The 17,530-nt window shown below is 43.6% G+C and overlaps 1 protein-coding gene across 7 annotated transcripts in view; it reads right to left on the bottom strand.

Moving 5' to 3' along the window:
* Positions 1-17,530, bottom strand: part of FLRT2 (fibronectin leucine rich transmembrane protein 2) — a 90,718-nt gene that overhangs the window by 35,225 nt on the left and 37,963 nt on the right. Inside the window, exon 3 of one of the 7 annotated variants that reach the window (XR_014563099.1) lies at positions 1,209-1,931. The exons of the other annotated variants lie outside the window; for them this stretch is intronic. The gene's annotated coding sequence lies outside the window, so the exon portion shown is untranslated. Of the gene's footprint in view, positions 1-1,208; positions 1,932-17,530 lie in introns of those variants that run through there. 7 annotated transcript variants of the gene reach the window in all.

The following is a 17,530-nucleotide window of genomic DNA, read 5'->3' on the forward strand; positions in this document are numbered from 1 at the left end:
CCAGATGTTTGTTGGACTCCAACTCCCATCAGCCCTAGCCAGCATGGCCAGTGGTCAGGGATGATGGAAGCTGTAGTCCAACAACCCCTAGAGAGCATCACATTGGCTTCCTCTCCCCTAGAACTTCTGATTTGTTTTCTCATTCAAGGGATGAATCAGAGTTTGAAATGAGATGAAAGGCAGTCAGTAAAGCCTGACAAGTTCAGTGAATCACAGCTCACCTTTTTTGGATCCTGGGAATAGCGATCATAAGCATAATAAATGGTTTCTTGATTCCCATGGCTTACACAGTATAGAATTCCATGGATCTAAAATAACCATCAAAGGAGCAGGGCCACAATACTTTGGAGTTCCTCGCTAATGCAAGCAGACTTTGAGAGCTGGCAAAGCATTGTGCCTGAGATCCTGAGCTATAAGCCAGTTAAGTTCCCCATTCAGATCTCACCTTTCCCTCAAAGTTGCTTGGTAGTCATAAGTGGGATGTGTCCCATGCCAACACCTGATCTGAAATGTGGTGATAGTAATCCTGATCTACCTTTACATGATTGTTGTAAGGATTATTGAGATAATGTACGTGAAGCGCTTTGAATAACTGAAGGTGCAACATAATTCCTCGGTATTATCATCATCATTATCATCTCATCATTACCATCCTAAAATGGCAACCTTGAGTCTGCTAATAAGCTTCTGGTAATTTACCCTTATAATCTCCCCTGTGTGATGGCTAGCATACAGAGAAGCTACAACAGCCGGGAACTTATTGAATGAGTCACCCAACTAAACAAGAGCTTCTAGCTCACATCTTCAGTTTGCTTTGCTTGTGCAAGGAGAATCTAACACAGGGTGTGCATTCAAGTAATTTTACAGAGAGGGATCTGAAATACTATAGACCAACACAGTAGGATGATTAGTGCAGTGCTAACTCCAAGGTTATGAAAAAACAAAAGCATCATATTTCCTCTATCCCCTGCACCAAATAGCCATTGATTTACTCATCAGCCACACATGGGTATGGCATACACAGATTTCCACAGCAGGGGAGGAACACATCAGAAAATATTTCTTTTATTCCTTTCAATGCACAACTCTCTTTCTGGCAAAGAAAAGTTCCCTATGCCTGTGGTCTACATTGTTACTCATCTTGCACATTGCTTATATATATTTTCCTTCCTTTTGTGAGTAAGCTGCAGGGTTAGCACCTTCTAGCAACTTTTTCCTGTCCTGAACATGTACACAGCTCCTCATCACTTTTGTTACCTTTCTCTGTTCCCCTATCACACAGAGAGAGGTTAAACCTGACAAAGGCAGGAACTGCAAACACAACACTCTCAACACAGCCATTCATTTGAGAGACTTGCTGAGTCATGATCAGGTAATTCTTTTCAAGATACCAACTGATCTCTTACCATAACAATTTGCCACCCCAAAATCTGTAATCTGATACATTTTCCTGCAAGCTAGTTGCCACGGTCTTCTAGACTATGCCCCTAGATTCTCACTTTGCATTCAAGCTTTCGCTTCACTTTATTTCTCTTGCCTCTGTTCACATCAAAACCCAACAGCCCTCATTAGTGTTAAATTGCATCAATGCCAGTGTAGCCAATCACATCACGTTATCTCCTGAGTCCATTCTACAATTCATCTCATATAACTCAACAATGATTATGATGATCTTGATGGTTAAAAATGGCTTGGTTCGTAAATTTTCTCCGTCAGTACAATAAAAGAAATATGAAACTGCAACAGAACCCATATTAAACATTGGAGAGCAAAGAAATGAAACAATCGCCTCTTCCTTTCTTGGGACCATTTTGAACACTGTGTGTAATAGGCTTGAAAACATATTTTGATGAAAACATCTAAAACTTGCTTCCAAAACCCAGATAATTCTGGAAGGCAATTATGACTGCACCAAGGTATTCTTTAAAGACCTGAAAAACAAAACAAAGGTAATGGGTTCAGCCTCTTCTAAAGGATGCTTAAGTAGTTAATTCGCGGTTCAAAATGAACATTTAGGCTGAAGATTCAGCTAGTGATGCAATGCACCATCAAACACACTATAAAATCTAACAGCCCTCTTTTGATTTCAATTTGATGAAAGGATAAAATATGACTGTATGTTGGGAAGAAGCTTCTCACAAGGCTGGTTGGCAGAAATCTCTGCCTGACATTTCTTCTGTCCTTTCATTGTTTTAGAAAGTCAGTGGTTTGTTTATTTATTTATCTATTTAAATAATCATCTGCACCATGCCTCAGAGAAGTTTTATTGCTTTTTCTCCTCAGGGGAGGAAAAAAAATGGTTCTAAGATGTCCTTGGAGACAAGGTCCTCAGTTTGAGGTTTTAAAAGACCCCGTTTTAACTTGGACAAACTATAGAATTGCTAAGCTTCTAAATTCATTACCTGCAAGACATGAGCAACGTCGAATTAAAACATCCATGAGAATTGCAAAGTATGTTATGAGATTAGGAGGTGTTGAAAGTCTTGTTCCCGCTGATGACCCAGAAAACCAGGAGGATCCAGGCAGTAATGAAAGCAGGATGGTAAACCCTTAAGATAAACAGTCTTTTGAATGGGTTCCCATCAATTGCTCAACTGCTGTTCTTTCCTCTTGGCTCTACATATGGGGCTTGGATACTCCAACTATCTGGACATTTACTAGTTCATATGATGCACTAGAGTACGAGGAAGCAACACTGCTCAAAACTATTAAGCAATGGCCCTGTGTTAAATTGGAACCTCTGGCTTGTGGTCCTTTTCCCCAATTTACAGTGCAGTAGTACAGTGCAAAACTAGAAAAAGCCTTTGGCTTGAGATGAATTGTGCCCCAAGCCACTGTGCTTTCCTCGCCTGTGACTAGCACAAATCAAAGTCGCACCCTGCGTCTCTGAGAGAAACACATTCATGATGTGTCATCTGGAAATAGAGTATCCCTTTGATTCATAATGGTTCAGAACAGAACTTCCAAGTATTTTTCTTTCCCTTGAACATTAAAGCAAGCAACTTTAGTCGGGTCCCCTTAGATTTCGGAACTGAGCCAACGTTTTGTGTTGTCTTTAATATATGGCTATTTTGCCAAGATGGTATCAAAGGAACAGCACTGAGAAAACAGTCGCCCACCCATCCTTTTCCACCCCATCCCTCCAGAAGATCCTCTGAATTAAAAGGGCAGCCAGCCTCTCCCTGCTTAAGATAATAGTAGCATTTATCACCCACGGTACATCAGGCATCTTTGCAAACATTAGCCATGGAGTTGATAGCCCAGTAGGAAAACAAGCAACGGATAATTAAAACAAGAGCAAAACTAAGAAAATACATAAAAGCAGCTGTAGGCTGACATTCATCTTGGATGCTCCTCCACTGAAATATTTAGGATTTGTGTCGCCTGACACCAGTAGCTTGAGAGAGCAGTAGAGATTAGCGTGTGGAGTCCAGTGGGAATTATATGTTATATTTGGCTGTCTGGACTATAGCACATAGAGCAATCCCCATAATGAGTTTGGCTTAATGCAGGGATGGGGAACCTCTGGCCTTCCAGTTGCAGTTACAACCTGGACCTTTTTTTCCTGCCAGAACTCACCGGAACACAGTACAGTGGTACCTTGATTTACGAACTTAATCCATTCCGGAAGTCCTTTCTTAAACCAAAGCATTCTTAAACCAAGGCGTGCTTTCCCATAGCAGCAGGGGACTCAATTTACAAATGGAACACACTCAACAGGAAGCAGAACATGTTCTGCTTCCAAGGCAAAGTTCACAAACCAAAATACCTACTTCCAGCTTTGCAGTGTTCTTAATCCAAGTTGTTCATAAACTAAGCTGTTCTTAAACCAAGGTACCACTGTACTGGCCAGGGGCGAATGAAGGCGTTGTGACACTCGGGGCAGCAAACCACTATGTACAGTGCATGCAATGTACATAGTGACACCGCACATGCGCTGTACATAGCGGTTTGCCGGTGGCGCCGCTCCAGCGCTGTATGGACGGTGTCAAGATCCTCCGTTCACGGCTGTAGCAGCGAAAGAGGGATCCCACCACCATCCGTATGGCGCTCAAGCGGCAAACCACTATGTACAGCGCATATGCAGCGTTGTTACATACAGTGCATGCGTGCAATGCTGCACATGCGCTGTAAATCATGGTCTACTGCCATGCTGGGATCCTCTGCTCACAGCTGCAGCCACGAACAGAGGATCCTCCACATGCGGCTGCACCGTCGCAATGGCTGCTTGCGCCGCTGCGAGCCCCCATGGGATGCCTTCTTATCACCCCCCAGACATGGCACCTGGGACACACCACCCCCGCCCCCTTGTGATGCCACTGGCACTGGCATCTGTCAGGTGGGCACCATTGCCATTCTAGGAGAATGAAGAGGTAAGTTCTAGCACCTCTTTTTCTAGAAAAATGGCACTGGTTACAACTCTGATCATTCCTGACCTTTGGCCATCTTACCAGGACCTGATGAGAGTTGGCCCTTCATGTTATTGTGAAAGGCCCACCAGGCACAGTTGCCAACTCCAGGGGTCCCTGAGTGCCTGGGCACCCACAAAATTTTCACTGTGGGTGCCTGGCCTCCACTGCCTGCTGCCTTACCTCTGACTCTCTGACGCTGCCGCAGCAGCTGGGCCGGGGCCTCTGCATACACCACAAGTCCTCTATTGGGCCCGCTGTGGCTGTGGCTGTGCATCTGGGGTGCATCTGCAACTATGTCAGGCCCCAACAGAGACAGTGTGAAGATGGAGACTTTGTCCTGCCACGGCGGCAGAGGGTGGCGGCCGAGCATTGAGTGCATGACATGACGTCACTGAGCATTCACAGTCTGGGGCCCAAGTGGGCACCTCTGGCCAAAGGTTTCCTATTCCTGGTGTCCTCAAAATTATACTGAGGTTAATGGAGGGACAGGTATAAAATAATACCTTCCCTACACATGTACTGGTTCTCTGCTGTACCCCATCCACTAAATATATTTGGAGACTAGCAGCAAATTGATAATGACTCTTTTCCTGATGGCAAACCTGACAGCTGAATGAGCCTTGGAGTCACAAAATGAAGCAAAGAGGGAAGGCATGGTCTTATGACTGTAACCCTTGAACCACTTTCTTCAGAACTATCACATCAACACAAAACCACTCTACAACATTATCAAATAACTTTGATAATGAATGGTGCAGAATCTTATGTTAGGTTATGTAAAGAAATACTGTAGTGGAAATAGACAAAGGGCATTATTGTGGTAAAATGGGGAAATCTGTGGCTCTTCAGATGCTGATAGACTACAGTGGTTACCACTGACCATGATGTTTGGGGGTGATGAGAGTTGATGCAGAACATCACCTGGAGGTTCAGAGTTTCTTTATCCCTGGGAAAGTTCTGAATCAAAATAATGTTGAAATATGGTTTCAAAGGACAAGTCCTCCCCCCCCCCCTTTTGCCGTTGAAAAATTGTAACAAGAGCTTTATAAAAGGTCAAATAACTATATCTGTGACTAAGGGAATGAAATGTTACAGAGTATTTGAGTGAATGCCAAAGTATCTGTACTGCCTTCTGAAAATTAGCAAACTGAAACAGGAAAGTCAGGTCTTACTTCTATAAATGCAAAGTATTTACAGCTCTACATATGCCTCTTTCTCAGTAGTCTAGCTATGAAATAGTCCAGTCATGCAGTAAGAGTTGTAAAACATTGCTTATTCTTTAGTATATATTTTTTATCTTTCTTAAGCCAAAAAATAAGTTCTACACATTACCTAAAAATGAAGAAGATCAGCAGTGTGATTTCTAGTACCACCATGGGAAGCTCACATTCTCTAACATGGAACCTTCCAGCTATTTTTGACTACAACTCTCATCAGCCCAGACCATTGGCCATGCTGGCTGGGACTGATGGGAGTTGTAGTCCAACACATCTGGAGGGCTTCAGATTGGAAAAGGCTGGTCTAGCTACTTACAAAATTAAGCCTTAAAATGAAAGTGTGGTGAAACCCTTCATGAACAAAAACAGGAAAGAATTTGCAGGACACTGAGTCCAACATTTCTCTATCATTTAGGCTGCATTCACATGTCAGCTTATTCTGTTTTTTTGCCATTTTCCTGTCAATTTTTGCATTATATTTGAGCTTTTGCATGACATATAAGCCTCATCCAGATATGTAATGGAATATAGCACAAGTTTAGTGCACATTCCCCTGTTATTTGTAAGCAAAGTATTTTCTAGAAGCAAATGATACAGAAACAGACACCAAGCTTATGATATATTCCTCCATATTTCTAGAAGGTGGCTATGCTGTTCAAAAGGGCATATACAATGTGGAAATTAGCAGTTAGGGAAACGTCAGGAAAACAGAATAAACTGCTATTTGAATGCAGCCTTGGACTGTGTAACCAAGTAAATTCTGCTGCCCAACCACCCAGAGCCTACCATTCTGACTAGCAATAATTGACACCGCATTTTTGAGTTTTACTCTTTATCAAGAGCCAGTTCATATGCTACACAGAAAGGAGTCCATGTTTCCCACTGGGAGTACACCCAATGGGGAGGTTCTGCCAAGTCCATCTCTTTGATGAGGACATCTAGTCAAAGCCTTCCAGCCAACTTGTTGGTCACACTCATTCCTGCACCTCAAAACCTAATAAATATAACAATATAAGAAGAGTCCTGCTGGTTCAGACCAAAAGTTCAATTTAGTCCAGCATCCTGTTCCCACAGTGGCAAACCGGATGCCCGTGGAAAGCCCTTCAGCAGAACCTGAGCACATCAGCACACTTCTTACTCGTGCTCTCCAGCAACTGGCATTCAATGGAATACTGCCTCAAGTACACAGTTATAGGAACATAGGAAACTGTTTCATAGAGCCATCATAGGGTGTATCCTGAGAACTTTTCTATCATCAGCTGCCTTGTTGTTACTAAGTAGTTCCATTAGTTACACTCTCAAGACATAGGACGATGCAGAATGAAGTTTCATTTGTTACACTTTTAAGACACAGGATGATGCAGAAGGAAAATATCAGTATGAAATGGCATTGCCAACAGGAACTGTACATTGTGGTGTAGTGGTTAAGAGCGATAGACTCGTAATCTGGGGGACTGGGTTTGCGTCTCCACTCCTCCACATGCAGCTGCTGGGTGACCTTGGGCTAGTCACACTTCTCTGAAGTCTCTCAGCCCCACTCACCTCACAGAGTGTTTGTTGTGGGGGAGGAAGGGAAAGGAGAATGTTAGCCGCTTTGAGACTCCCTAGGGTAGTGATAAAGCGGGATATCAAATCCAAACTCCACATTGTAATCTTTGGACTTGACAATCCCTGGACTTTATGACAATAACACATATAGAAGGTTAATAGTAGTATGATATGTTATTGCCATCAGGAACTGCGCTTTGCAATTTTTGGATATGACGATTAAATTACAGTTTCATTGCATGTAATGTTATGTTACTTTACAGCCAGATACGTGTGTGTTGTGGTGTTCTAAACATGATTTACGTAACGAGGCAATCGTGGTGTGTGTTGTCATAGGGCCATCTAGCACAGGACTGTCAGCAATGACTGTCAGTGCATCTCCAGGATTCCAGACACTGGGTGGAATTCAATGTCCCATTATTAGACGTTCCATCTGCTCAGGCATATCAGGCTGTCCAAAAACACAATCCTCTGCCCCTCCCTCTGTACACTATTCTGGGGGTTCTCCTGGCACATGCACCCTGCACCAATTGCAGGGGGGCAGATGTGCAGCGGGGGGGGGGGGATGCAGAGGAAGAAAAGACCAGATATGGAAGCCCTTCAGCAGGGCTTGTGTTGACGTGGTTAATCAGAAAGGGTTGTTTTTTGTTTTTTTTTGCATCTGTACCTGGAGATGCCTGGGATTGGACCTGAGACCTTCTGCATGCAAAGCAATGCTTTGCCACTAAGCCATGTCCCTTTCCCATCACAACTACTCATCACTGATAGGCTTATCCTGCATGAAATTGTTTAAACCCCCCCCCCCTTTTAAAGTTCTCCAGGTTGGTGACCATCACTATCCTCATGGGAGCAAATTCCGTAGCTTAACTCTGTGCTGTGTGAAATACTTCCTTTTGTGTGTGTTTGTGTGTGTGCCCTGAGTCTCCCAACATGTGTGAAAAAGCCCTCAGATGAAAAATCCACTTTCAAGTGATGAATGAAATAATGCAATTGCCTAGATTTGATTGTAAAGTTTGCATTTGTTCAAAACCTGTTGACCTTTGTATTCATTGGGGATTTTTAATGCAACCTTTTAAAAAAGAAGCTGCCAGTTAGGAGTCTGTTCTTGGGTTCATTTTAATACACTGGGAATAATAATAATAATGAACTTTAATTTGTATCCCGCCCTCCCCGGCTGAAACTGGGCTCAGGGTGGCTAACATCAAATATATAACATTGTTATAAAATCAAGCAATAATTAAATTACCTCCTAAAAACAAGTGAGGGTCAAATTAAAATCTAATTAGATGGCTTTCCGCAGGATTAGGGTTGGGAACAGTCAATGCTCATCAGGCCCAACTGTTTACGTTGTTCTTATATGGGCCTGTGAGAATGCTGGGAGGCCTCTTTCATACTAGTTCTTATACAAAAATAAAACAGCTTCTTTCTGATCAGCTATTGCATTGGGGAGCGGGTGCTGTTCTTTGATACATTTTATAGCCGCTGGAGCCCCCTTGTTCCTTCCATTTCTGTGTAGTTTATAAGCCTCAGATGTGCTGCATAAGCATACCTGCCACAGAAAAAATTCTACCACATGGACATGAACAGCATTTTACTCTTTTGCATTTCTTGGGCCTGAAACAAACATTCTGCAGCCAGCCAGCCAACATCTCATAAGATATGGTGGCTCTTGCTTCTCCACTGCTTCTACTCTCACTTGGGCATGTCCTTTAACTTCTGAAAACTTCAAATATGAACTGGCTTCAGTGCTGCAGGAGTGACCTTATCTGCATCCACCATTTCCAGTTGTTATCATACTGAGTGAAAAGTGAGGGACACTGAATGAAAAGCATTCAACTTCTCAACTGATTATACATCAAGATAATCTAATACCAGCCTCTTCTACCAAGCCTCACACTGGCTTCCACATCACTGTCTAAAACAGAATTTCTGACCCGGGAACAATGGGTAGAATTCAACACTGAGTTCATCCAATCATTCTGTCTATGCAAGAATTTTAGCATTCCAGAAAGAACAATCCCTGCTCTCCTCCCCCCACAAGCTGTTGGGGGGGGTCTCCAACCCCCCCAGCAATTATTGGGGTCACATGGGCACGTAGAGGGGAGGGAAAAGCCTCATTGCACAAGTGGAAGTTCTTGCACAGGACTTCAACTGATGGGGCTCGTTAGGTAGATCCCACCCATTTTTATTTTTAAACTTAATTTCTATCCCACCCTTCCTCCCAAAGAAGTCCAGGGCAGCAATATCTTGTATACTACCAGGATGTTAGAATAAGCAAACATTAAGTGATTGGATGGCTCAAATGATTGGTAAAAAGGCTTAAAGAGCCTTCATATTCAGAGTACTGCCTGTAATCTAGTTTAGGTTTATAATCACCATCTAGACATTGTGATGTTTTGACAACAACTCAGTGCCTTCTGTGAGATGAGTAGGTGTGAAATCTCATTGCAATTCTTACACCATTGGTTGAGTAACAGAAGAAGACAATCACCTATTGTAAATGAAAGATGTAATCAAAGATGTTAGCAAAGTGGGGATAATTCTAAGGTGATGATAAAGTTTGTGAACGCTAACAACTGCCGCTGAAACTACATCCCTCTTCCATTCCTCTTCCCACAATACCTGAGTTTTGTTAAACAATGACTACAATATTGCAACATGAGAAGAAAATCCTGGGTGATTAGCTGCAATGAAACACTCTCTCAAAGTACAAAGAGGCGGAGGAAAGTTGGATGTCCCCCCTAAGGACTGCAGCCATCAACACAGAAAGAATGCTGGCTCCAGGTTTTGGACAAGATGCCCTTGGATGAGACACCTTCGCTAGAGCATCCTTCCCTCTTTGCAGCTGCTGTAGTTGTTCCTCTGTGTCACCATTGCCTAATCACTTGCCAGGAAGAGATTTTGGCTGAGCGGGTGAGCAGGTGATGGCATATCCGTCTGTCTGTCTCCCCCCCCCCAAAAAAAAAAAGTAAAGCATGTGTTGTGTGAGCAGGTGTCAAGGGTGAGGGAGAAGGGCAGGAATACTTTGCCTTTCCAGAGGGCTCTGCTTTAGCAGTTGCCTACTTATGCCAACCCATGACATCAGCTCTGTTGAATGGTTTCTTTAAATGTAAAGGTTCATCATTGTTCCACTCGATGTGTATGTCTTTAAGGGGCCAGAGCAAGATAACGAGACCCAGCTTTACAGCTGTGAAACATAGCAGGTGCTGCTGAGTTGTATCGATTAAGGTGTGTCAGCATTTGGGTGTAGTATATAAGGAGCATCACCTAGCTCTCCCATTACCCTGGGGGATGGGTTGGTGGTTGGGTCTGGTTTGTTGTTGATGTATTTAGTGTATAAGGAGTTTTGCTTTTGTTATTAAAACCTTGTTTAAGTTATTTTTGAGTCCCTTTTTAATGCATGGTCTCCCCAGCAAGCTCTCTGCAGCGCTAGGTAAAGGTAAAGGTAAAGGTACCCCTGCCCTTACGGGCCAGTCTTGACAGACTCTGGGGTTGTGCGCCCATCTCACTTAAGAGGCCAGGGGCCAGCGCTGTCCGGAGACACTTCCGGGTCACGTGGCCAGCGTGACATCGCTGCTCTGGCGAGCCAGAGCCGCACACGGAAACGCCGTTTACCTTCCCGCTAGAAAGCGGTCCCTATTTATCTACTTGCACCCGGAGGTGCTTTCGAACTGCTAGGTTGGCAGGCGCTGGGACCGAGCAGCGGGAGCGCACCCCGCTGCAGGGATTCGAACCGCCGACCTTTCGATCGGCAAGTCCTAGGCGCTGAGGCTTTAACCCACAGTGCCACCTGCGTCCCCTCTGCAGCGCTACCATACTGCAAATAGCCAACAAGCTCTGACCACAAGCCTCATCTCTGCTTCTGTTCCCTCCCTCGTAACAACAGTGGGATGGTATCAGCCAGTGCAGTGGTACCTCGGGTTAAGTACTTAATTCGTTCCGGAGGTCCGTACTTAACCTGAAACTGTTCTTAACCTGAAGCACCACTTTAGCTAATGGGGCCTCCTCCTGCTGCTGCGTCGCCGGAGCACGATTCTGTTCTCATCCTGAAGCAAAGTTCTTAACCCGAGGTACTATTTCTGGGTTAGCGGAGTCTGTAACCTGAAGCGTATGTAACCCGAGGTACCATTGTAGAGGCTAAAGTGTTGCACTAGGACCTGGGAGAAGACTAGGGTTCGGATCTCTACTGACATAAAGCCCTCTATGTGACCTGGGTCCAGCTGCAGTCTCTCAGGCTAACCTGCACCATGTGGTTATGGCCAGGATTAAAAAGGGGGAGCATGAGAAGTGTATACAATATAAGTAGATAAGAAGAGTCTTCTGGATCATCAAGTGCAGCAACCTGTTTTCAGAAAATCAGTTGCCTGTGGGAAACCCGCAGGCAGGATCTAAGCACATAAGCACTCTCCCCTCCTGTGGCTTCTAGCAACTGTCATTCAAAACCATTACTATGGAGACAGAGCACAGTCATCAGGGCTAGTAGCCATTGATAACCTTATCCATGAACTTGTCTAATCCTCTTTCAAAGCCATTTACATTGGTAGCCATCACCATCCCCTGAAGAAGTGAGTTCCATAGTTTATGCACTGCATGAAGAAATACTTTTATGTTTATTCTGTCCCAAATCTTCTAGCATTCAGCTTCACTGGATGTCCATGACTTCTTGTGTTCTGTGAGAGGGAGAAAAGCTTTTCTCTATTCCCTTTCTTCATGTCAATCCTAATTTCATACATTTCTAACTAAAAAGTCCCCAAATGCTGCAAGCTTTCCACACTGAGGAGTTGCTCCATTCTCTTGATCATTTCCTGAACCTTTTCCAACCTCTACAATATCCTTTTTGATGCCAAATTCCTTTGAGGAAAGGTGGAATATAAATGTAGAAATAAATGAATGAACACATAAAATCAAGGGATAGTCAGTGTATGATGTCACATCATCAGGCTTGGAGCTTCCTCATTTCTGACTGCAGTGATGATGTCACTTCATCTGCTTGACTATTCATTGATACAGCAGAGGGGGAGATAATTGCCATTTCTGATGCAGATCAGTGCTGGCCCACCAATATGTGACTCTATAGGCATCTGTGCTAAGGTGGAACTTAATACAGAGCAGCGCATTTGGCTGCCAGAACGAGTTAAAAGGGGATAGCGTCAATGAAATAAAGCAAAACTCCATTTGCCCTCAGAAATCCTTGATGCTGATTTGTAGAATAGGTTCAGATCGAGCACCTGAAATGAAGATGGTGTGATAGCATAGTCCGGTGACAAAGCACTGCTACACCACGTCCCCGCATGACTGAATAACAAAAGGCTTCGTGAATCGCAGCACTGACTTTATCCTTAACTGCCTCTTTCTGAGCAAAAGAAAAAGGACGCATTAACTATATAAATGTATGCATTTTTATGACTATCTTGAATATCAGGGGAGGGAGAAACTTGTACACCTGTTTTCATTTCTGACAAACAAGATAAGAAGCAGCACAACCGGTATGGAAAAGACAAGGCTGGATTGCAGCTTGCTGTACATTAAGTGGGATTTGACTAAGCATTCATGGCTCAGGGTTTTTTTTTTTAACATCTCCTTTATTTTACCTGCTGAATTCCTTTCCCTTCGGTAAATAGGCTGTTAAAAAGAAAATGGAACCAATTCAGCAGCAAAGCAGCTCTTTGGCAGCCTGAGCCATTTAAGATTTCCTTCTGAACCCTGCCACCTTAATTCAACAGCTTCATGTTCTCCGTGTCAAAACGGCCTGACTGGCTGTAGCCAGACAAGTTTGACAAGGCAGCAGGAGATTATTTTCAAGGAGGGATACAGCAAACTGCTGGGATTTGCCCGGCAGCTTCAAGAGTGGAGATCTTTGCCAACTACAATATGGGTTTTGGTGCTGTAAGTTTGGTGGGATAGACAGTCTGACATCCTTTTCAGCCGTGAAAGTCACTTGAACATGTGCAGGGAAAGATCATGGGCCTGCATCCTCCAAACATTTATTATGAGATTTGAAAGAGCCCCCAGATGCACAACTGCAGACGTGGTGGACACTCTACACACCATCTGGAAGGCCGCTTTTTCAGAACCCCAGTTAGGGATGCTTAAGAAGAGCAATCTTTGCAAATTTATATGCAATGCGACCTGATCTGAACCTCTCACTCTAATGTGTGGATCAGAACTCAGCTATCCATTGGGAGTTTACACTGCTCTGAATGTTGTAGCACATTTCTCAGCATGTATCAAAATATGTATTTAAATATGTATCCTGAGAGAAAGTCCATGTTAAAATATGTATGTGAGAAGATATTTTTTCTTTAAAAAAATCACAGATTGAGGTAAACACGGAATTTATGGGGCAGATTCACACCATACAATTCCAGCACATTCACTGCACATTTCTTGGCTCAAATAAACCCGAGAAGAGCTACCCTTCTCAGAGCTACAATTTCCAGCACCCTTAGCAAACTAGAGTTCCCGGGATTGTTTGGGAGCGATAATGTGGTTTAAATGTGTCTTAAAGATATGGTGTGGGTCTGTCCTTTGAGTGCCCAGCTTTGACGCTGAAATCCTGGCTTGTTAAACAAAAAACACTGCTTTGATCTGATGCCCAGTTCAGCAAGACTTATTCAGCAAGCATACCTATTTTCCCCGGGTCGTTTCTATAGCCTGGTTACACACACGGAAAGAAGGAAGGAAGGAAGGATTGAAACAAATAAAAGAATAGCAATTGACTAGAGGATGCATAGCACAGCAAGGCTGCATCGAAAACCCTCTTCCGGCATTCAAGAACTAGGAAAAGCAATACATTAGGGTAGAACTGTGTGGATAAGCTTGTTCCACCTTGTATTCCCAGTCTCATTTCCATGGCTCTCCATAAGTTGGACAGTGACTGTTTGAAGGGGGGCTGGTCTCCTTCCACTTCCATAGGCTCCCCATTTGATCTAGAACCCTGGTTTTCCAGGCATCTATACCATGTGAAATCCTCCATGAATATAGGCAGTTTCCTTACTTGGGACAGTGCCTTCCAACGCACAGGCATTGAGTGTGTCCCTGCCCTTCCCCATGGGTCATTTCCCCCAGTTCCTGAACCTCATAGTATAGCATGAAACCAACTTGGCTAGGTAGAATGAATAGTAGCTTTTATTTTTGCATAATTGTATTTTTTATCTCTCTCCTAACCCATCCCTTTAACTGCAGCTCCCCCCCCCCATCTTACCTATTACGATGTACATTTTAATTTCTTAATGAGCTAAAACACAATCTAAAGTTATCTAAACTGTTGACGTCCCTAATTACTACATAAAGAAAGGTAAAGGTAAACCCTAGGCTCTGTGGTTTAGACCACAGCACCACCCGCGCCCCTAATTACTACATAGTTTCCATTTATTTCAGGGATGGGATTCTAATTTCATAGCATTAAAATGTTTAATGCTAAATCCTACCTCCTCTTTCACAGAGCTGAAGTATTCAAAAATGTAGTGCAATTGTCAACACTTCAGTATGAATATTAAAGGCACCATCACAAAGGAATTTTCCCCACCCTTTAGTATGTATTAATGTTTTTCCCCCCATCTCAAAACTATCTTACGTCTTGTCTAGAAGTCTGTTACTAAGGATTGAAGTCTCCCGATGCTTTAATAGTTGCTGTAAGGATTAGTGATCACATGCTGTCAGTATTTATTTATGGTCATTACAAGTCTCCCAATCCAGTAACTAAGCACTGGAGCTTATTGAAGACAGGTGGACCTTTCTAGTTTATGAATGAAGTTGCAGCGACTTTGTGAATGGAGATCCAGGAGAGCTGTCTGGCGAAGAGGGCAATGAGGTCAAGCTGCTTAGTGACCCTCTAAGAGCATTATGGCAGCAAAGGCAGCTGCAGTAGTCAGGGTTAGAGGGATTTTCTATGGGGGAAAGGAGAGCTAACACTACATTAGCCTGTATAGGTTGTTAGGCGTTGCTCAGCTCAGATTGCTGAGAGAAGAAATTTATCAATTGGAGCATCTGCCTGGTGGGGATCTACATTTTAAAGCAGGTTCACATGTGACAACAGAAGTACCTTTTGCAGTTCCTGTGCCTTTATTTTGGATTCAAAACCAGCATTGTATTTTTGTATGTCACCTTGAAGGCATCTGCCAAAACCTATTTTACTTTATTTTTTTAGACTATTTTTTAAATTCTTGCTCTTCAACCAAAAGAAAAGATCCCTCCTTGCTTACGCTCTAAAAAGATACAGCAGAAAAGGAACATAAACTGAGAGGGAGGAGGAAATAAGCAAACTCAGGTTCAAGTCCTTAGTTGCAATTAGTTCAAGGAAAGGAGGTACCAAAAGTTGCGAGTCTCATGGCTTTTCTGATGGAGTGGCCATGCATTCCTTCTCTCTCTCTCCCTCCCTCCCTCCCCCCCTCTCTCTCCCTCTCCCTCCCTCCTCCCCCCCCCCCCAGCTAGAGCCTAACATAGTGACTGAGGCATTTACACACATATATACATACATTTTACTTTTAAATAGCTTCCCTCCCTGCAATCTATCCTGCATGGAATGAGAGATGCAGCATTAAAGAGGACTTCCAAGTTTTTGTTCTTCCACACCTTAAAGGTAAAGGTAAAGGTACCCCTGCCCGTACGGGCCAGTCTTGACAGACTCTAGGGTTGTGCGCCCATCTCACTCAAGAGGCCGGGGGCCAGCGCTGTCCGGAGACACTTCCGGGTCACGTGGCCAGCGTGACAAAGCTACATCTGGCAAGCCAGCGCAGCACACGGAAACGCCGTTTACCTTCCCGCTGGTAAGCGGTCCCTATTTATCTACTTGCACCCGGGGGTGCTTTCGAACTGCTAGGTTGGCAGGCGCTGGGACCGAGCAACGGGAGCGCACCCCTCCGCGGGGATTCGAACCACCGACCTTTCGATCGGCAAGCCCTAGGCACTGAGGCTTTTACCCACAGCGCCACCTGCTCATAAAACCATCAAAAACTGTTAGCAATCCTAACCATAGTTTGCCAAACCAACTTCAAACCATACTTTAAGAAACTGGCATAGTTTAAAATTATGATTATATTTCTTCATACCCTGCCTTTTCCTGACTTGCATGAATTAAAACAAAACAGATAAAATACAAAAAGCCAAAAGCATACAAAAAGATATTTGTTTAAAAGGAATTAAACACTAGTAGAATTAGAACATTATAAAAAGTAATTACATCCTAATAGAATTTAAACAATATAAAAACAAATTATTAGAATATGGCACAGCACTATTACATTTAATAAATAATAATATTGTGTGTGTTTTTGTTATGGAATGCATTTTTGTATTTTAATATTGTAAACTGCCCTGTGACCTTCAGATGAAGGGTGGTATAGAAAATTTAAATAATAATAATGTCCTTTTCTGAAAAAACAAAAACAGCCATTCCTAAAAGCATGTCAGAATTAAACAGTCTTCATCTGCTGGTGGAAGGACAACTAGGAGGGGCCCAGTCTAGCGTCCTTGGGGAGGGAGTTCCAAAGATTAAGAACACTTTAGGAATACAGTGCTAAGCTGTGGTTGCTCTAAAATGAAAGTGGAAGTTTCCAGTGTTCTCCATGTAGCCATTCTGAGAGGAGGGTTGGAAAGACGAGAATGTCCTCTATGACATGGGTAGGCAAACTAAGGCCTGGGGGTCTGGCCCAATTGCCCTCTAAATCTGGCCCGTGGACAGTCTGGGAATCAGTGTGTTCTTACATGAGTAGAATGTGTGCTTTTATTTAAAATGCATCTCTGGGTTATTTGTGGGGCATAGGAATTTGTTCATCCCCCCCCCAAAAAAAATATAGGCTGGCCCACCACAAGGTCTGAGGGACAGTGGACTGGCCCCCTGCTTAAAAAGTTTGCTGATACCTGCTCTATGAACACATACACAACACACAAGAACAGTCACCTTAGGCTTTTGAGAATAGAAAGTGCTGTGCAGCATCCCCCATGGAGGTGTGGAAAGCTTTTTAGAGGCTGTGGTGATTGACTCAGAATTCTTCTTTGGAAGCCAAATTGCATTCATAACTGTTTGGCTTCCACAGGAGGGAGCTTTTGTCCCTGGGATGCAAGGGGGGGAGCCTTTCTGAGTATAACATTCAGCCATGGCTTCTGTGGTAAAACACCCCCCCCCCATTGCTTTACACCACCATTATTTCCAAGGCCTGTCCACAAATTCCTGAAAAGAAAGTGGGGGGAGGACATTACACCCCATCTTTCCCTGAGAATGTGACACATAGGCAACTTTTCAGAGGGGTTAAGGAAATAATATTAACATCACAGCCTGTTTATGACAGCAATATTCAAAACCACGGCAGCTTCCAATGCCAGAAGCGATGGCACAGGGGAGAGTGTTATTAT

Source organism: Podarcis gaigeae, assembly GCF_964106915.1.
Source record: "Podarcis gaigeae genome assembly, chromosome: 1".
Taxonomy (NCBI): domain Eukaryota; kingdom Metazoa; phylum Chordata; class Lepidosauria; order Squamata; family Lacertidae; genus Podarcis; species Podarcis gaigeae.